The sequence below is a fragment of the Triticum aestivum genome, chromosome 3D (assembly GCF_018294505.1).
Source record: "Triticum aestivum cultivar Chinese Spring chromosome 3D, IWGSC CS RefSeq v2.1, whole genome shotgun sequence".
Lineage (NCBI taxonomy): Eukaryota > Viridiplantae > Streptophyta > Magnoliopsida > Poales > Poaceae > Triticum > Triticum aestivum.
The window spans coordinates 31,079,499-31,085,476 of record NC_057802.1 but is presented as its reverse complement, the minus strand read 5'-3'; positions in this window follow the sequence as shown (position 1 = coordinate 31,085,476).

Genomic DNA, 5,978 nt, shown 5'->3' with positions numbered 1-5,978 from the left:
TCAACTGGATCAAGAGTTCGAGGGACGTCACCGAGTTGAACGTGTGCAGATCGCGGAGGTGCCGTACTTTCGGTACTAGGATCGGTCGGATCGTGAAGACGTACAACTACATCAACCGCGTTGTCATAACGCTTCCGCTTTCGGTCTACGAGGGTACGTAGACAACACTCTCCCCTCTCGTTGCTATGCATCATCTAGATGGATCTTGCGATTGCGTAGCAAATTTTTTGAAATACAACGTTCCCAACAAGTAGATGCGGAGGACGCCAAGATGTTGACCTTGAATTTGGATGCTTTGGATACAGATACAAAAGTAATCATGCAAGCCGTCCGCTGCAAGATATTGAAGCGGCAGAAAGATGACTTGGAGGCGGCAGACAAGGAGGAGATGGAGGCGGCAGAGGAGGAGGAAGCGGAGGCTGCCTACACGGCGGCGACGGCACCTTAGGCTTGGAAGCTCGAACTACCGGTTCGGCAGGGCAGAAAATTTAATTTTCCCCAAGGACTGTCGGACTAATATTCTTTTGTGATCGGGCATGTAAAAACTACAACATACCTTTTTGAGTGTGATCGGGCATGTGATCCTGCGCTGCTATGATCCGGCGCTCGTATGATCCGGCGTGCGTATGGATCGGACTTTATTTGGATTTTAAATTGCCCTTTACAGGATAGCGTTGGATGGCTGTTTCTGTCATCAATGTCCGCGGAGTGGTCCCCCTATTCACAGATGGATACCAAAGCAAATATACGGATCAGCGTTGGAGACACACTTAAGTGCTTAACCACTACCATAATGAGGGATGTATTCACGGTTTTTTTCCCTCATAAAGTGGATTACCGCCGACCTCAGCATCAATCATTTATTAAACCATACCGTGTTTCAAAGTGACAAGAGCATCTCATGTAACCAAACAAGGACAATAATCAAAAGGAAAAACCACAACCGGCAAAAAGAGGGATGTATACACGTGTACTCGGCGGTGGTATTTACACCGCACACAATATCCAGGTTGGCTGCACATTTGTGGTCTGAACTGACACTCCGGAGGCATCTCTATACGGAGTATATATATGCATGTTGTCGCCTATGCGGTGTGGATGATTCCATTGCTAGTTAGCATGCAACACTACTATAGCTAGCTGCATGTTGTTCCTGCCGAGCTTGGAGGCATCTGCCTGCGTGCATTATCTTACCATGCATGCCATGGTATTCGATTGGCTTAGCACTACGAATTTCTGTCTGCACTTGAATCGGTTTGTCTCGTACGTACTGGTTAGGTCCCTCTTGTCTCCATTTGTATGGCAGGGGTTAAAATTTTTTTTTTGTTAGGTGCGCCTGCTAATATAGTCAGCTGAAACACTCCTCAATATTCGTATTCGAGAAAAAAGAAACACTCCTCAATATTTGTATTTCTGAATCAGTCACGGCAAGGAAATTGAAAGTATAGACTGAAAAAAACATAGGCATACATCATTCATTTGCGCAAAGCTTTGCATCTCCTAAAAGACATGGGTACATAATCTATAATTCAGAGCCAACATACATTTATGCACTTCATAGCCAACCTATGGAATATTACAAAACCCTAAAAATGATTCTAGAGAAAAGAGTATTAGTCAAGAAACATCCCCAACAATTGGATCATTTATCTTGAGTTAGTTGACAATAAGGCTTCATCTTCTCTTCAAATAATTTTATGAATTCAACTGAACACCCGTAAAAGAAAATATTTAATGTTGATACAGTTAAGATTTCATACATCCGTACGTATGTAAATCAATAAGATTTATCGATACATACAACCTATGAACTAGAAAGCGCTCCATATAAAGGAGGTGCCGGAGAGACTCTAGTAGGCAGGTCCACCGACTTGCACTTTCCTCTTCTCTTCAAATTTTCTAATGCAATGCAAAAATAAAACACAGCTGCAAACAAAATATTTAGTTTAAATTTTACTGGGTTATATTTGACATAAGTATGTTCGGAGGCGAGGTTGTCAGAATTGCGATTTTGAATCGGATTGATGCTCCGATGGTAGGATCACAAATCATAGAATCTTAATATCAGGATCGTAGAAACGTAGATTTTATGAATTAAAATCGTAGAATCAGAGAGGATAGTTTGGATCATAAAGTCGTAGAATCGTACAACAGAATCGCGATTCTGACAACCTTGTTTAGAAGTCAACACATAGGTATATAGTCTTGATAGAAGAAAGAGAGACAAAGATTCAGATATCGGATAACGTAATTAACCTTGATTTTCGACATCAAAGTCCTAACTACTTCGACTAGCATGAGTTAACTTTTTTTGTTATTCCATCACAAACAAGTCAAAGCTAGAAACACCTTTGATACAAGTAAAGGTTACCAGTTTGATCACTGGGCTAAAGCAAAAAACCTAACTTTCTGCCTCCATTTGAGCTCGAGCTTTATCAATCTGCTCTAGCCGCCTTCTTCTTCTCCTCCATAAAAAAGCTAGAGTTTTTGCCTCCCACCGCCGCCGCCGCAGATCCGCCTCCTCTCCGGTGGCCCTAGGGCCATAGGGGCGCGGTGGATCTCGGCATGGGCCGGCGGGGGGGCTCCGTTTTTAGTCATTTCTCCGACACAAACCCTAGCAAAACCGAAAGAAACGACTAAAAATAGAGCCCTCCCGCCGGCCCATGCCGAGAAATTTGAGGAGGTTGGAAAGATCAATCGCCTCTAATGTTTCTTACAGGCGGTTTCTTATTCCTAAACGCCTCCGGAGCCGTCCACAAAAATATAAACCGCCTACGCTAGATGTATTACAAGTGACTTTGACTAGTTTGGTCACAACCGCCTTCGATGGCCGCTTCTAATTAATGCTCGTTTTTTTACTAGTGAAATAGATTGCCACCACAGAGCCCTTGATGCCCTTAGTGCCGCTGGGTGAGCTCCCCCACCCCCACCACACTGCGTGCAACCACGCAAACAAGCACTGTGCATATGCACAGCCGAGAAACCCGTGCTACTCCGTGCCATGTGAGGAAGGATAGACCAGCTGATGCCATTGCTGAGTAGGCTTTGCCCAGAGGAGCTCTCTGGCGCGCAGGGAGGAGGGGAGGGGCAGATGGTCACCAAAATAGGTATTTGCAATTGTCCATGCATGCTCCAATTCTCTCATCTTTTTGGCATGATGCATGACACTTTTGATTACAAAAAAATTGTACATGCAATGAGTTTTTTTTTGCAAGGATACATGAAATGAGGTCAGCAAGATCACATCCATAAGTTAGATCTTGTAAGGCTGTGTAATACAGAAGAGTACCAAACCAACGGGCAAAACCTACAAGATCAAATTTACGGACGTAATCCTCGGCTAACCACCTACTAGCACCCCCCCAATTTCCGTATGGGGTCTAGTGGTGATAATTAGTAAATGATGCAACATCAGTATGTAGTAATTGGGAGCGGCTACAGATCAATCGACTGATTGCATAAAGTGGTCACTCGATTGGCAGAATAGCAAAAAACACAACCAAGCAGAAAACTGACTGACCCAATCGACTGATTGCACAAAGTGGTCAGTCGACCAGCCCAAAAACCCAAAATTCTGTTGCTACTCTTCTGCGTTCTGTTCAGCCCAAAAACAAAACGGGCCTCAACCCGCTAAGCACCAAAACCACTACACTAGAAGACGAACCAGATCCAGCTCGCCAACATAGAACTAGGTCTTCTACCTCTCTCCCTTGCCCGACCAAGTACTCTGCCGCCGCCATGGATGAAAGAAAAGACCTTAGATCCACTGCTCTGTTCTGATGTCTCCTCAGATGTTGTGCTGACATTTCTTCCTTCCAACCTCCTCCTCCTTCAATTGCTCACTGTTCTGCAACAAATGGATGAACGTACACATCATACTCAGAACTCAGATCTGCCAAAAGGGAGAACTAAAGGAAGAAAAGAGATACCAGCAGAAGATGCTGTTCCTGGTGAGTCAAAGGTAAAATGTTCATCTCATTCCCACCAACTGTTCCTTCCATAACCGCCTTCTCTTCAGAGATTTTGTGTTTGCATTTAGGTGATGAAGCTTCTCTGACAGTGCTTCAAAGTTGCTATAGCTGAAACATTTAGTTGTGATACTCCACCAGAAAATGTAGAAATTAACTGTTGCATAAGAGGAAATTAACCGTTGCATAAGAGGAAAATGTAGAAATTAACTATTGCTATAGCTGAAGCATTAACCATGAATGAGGTCATGAATTAAAATTGAATTTGTATTTTCAGGCATTAGAAATTGCAGCAAACAATCGAGAGCAAAGTCGTTATGACATTACAGTTAAGGGAAAAAACAACACGGTAAGAAGAGACTCGTAAGACTCATTTTCTTTTGCAGCTATGAAATTTTTCAAGAAAAAAATTAAGTACAAAAAATGTGACATTACTTTCTACAGGTGCTGAAAAATTCTTATCAAGGGAATGAAGATATGCAAGTTAAAAATTTGGTTGATGCTACTTGTCAGGTTACTATATTTAATTTTCTAAAACATGATGATAACTTGGTTGTAGCCCAAAAAAACTAACCTCATGGCAAAACTTTCATTGCAGGAGGCAATAATTTCACAAAGCTATGCACGACAGGAAGAGCTCTACTACACAACAAAACATGAAGGATCTAGTACAAAAGGTGTTGTGCAAACAGTGTACCATACTACATTGCAACAAACAAATCTATGCATATCAATTTCTTGCGTAAAGAATCTTGATATTTGATTTATACTTGAGCAGGAATTTGTTGAGCCTGTGCTTGTTCAGCAAAATTTCGAGACGAATAGTGCGATGCTGGCACCACAAGGAGCAACAAAAACTTACGCAGAACTAATGCAACAGATGACTGTATTAAGTCCTCTTCAGAATGACAATATGTGTTTCCCTATAACAAGTTTCACTTCACTCTTGAATGCAGGCATGAATGATGAGGTACGTGATATTACTAAAACCTGTATTTTAGCTTTTTCAATGAAGTTGTATGCTGACATAAATAAAATTGCACCGCAGTGTCTCATGATAGAACCATTGACAAGAAAAAATTAAATACCTAAAATACAAGAACACAATCAAGATGATGATGAAGATGAAGATCAAGTTGAATCAGATGAGCATAATTCTGAATGCAAGAGTGACCAAGATGAAACTGATCAAGATGAGCATAATTCAGAGCTAGCTTACCTAGGATGGAGCACACCTCAGAATGAAAGTGGTGCAGAGGAAGAATACCTGGAACAATATACAAGAACTTCTGTTCAGTTGTGTGAACATAATGGGGTCTCGGAATTGCAACAAATAGAGCAGAGTTGGAACTCTATTGATTCAGTTCTAGCGAAAGAAGTTATGTTCCCTGAGAAAGAAATATTGGCAAAAGACAATGATTCAGCATTACAAGGGCCAGAAACAACGGATATTGATGGCACAAGCGGAAGTGATGTTGTCATGCACTTAAAGTCATACAAGCATTCAACATTGATGAGCTAGCAGATAAATATTTCATTGATAGATGGAGGCCTAAAAAAAGAAATCAGTGCAAGTTAATGAAGAAGATGCAAACCTTGAAGATTTGGATGATCAGATGGCATTCTTCTCATTTTCAAGAAGGCTGATTCAGTTAGCTTCTCAAGCATCAAAAAATCCTGCGAGGAGGAAACTTCTAAATGAGCAGATAGGCAAGGTGGAAAAATTAGTTTTTGACATACCTTTTATTCCACCAGCATTCCTGTGCTCTTGAATGTAGGCAGCTAGGGAAGCTCTCACATGGCACGGGATATACTGCAACACATAAACACAATCGATGTTCCACCAGCATCAGTATGAGTACAAATATAAACAGCAAAAAACCTAATTGATATTGAACTTGCACAAATTTTGCATTAGCACAAGATACATGCTAGCCTTGCTGAAAAAGATATTAAAACTAGAACTACACAATACCTCAATGAATTCACAACTATAACTATAAATACCAT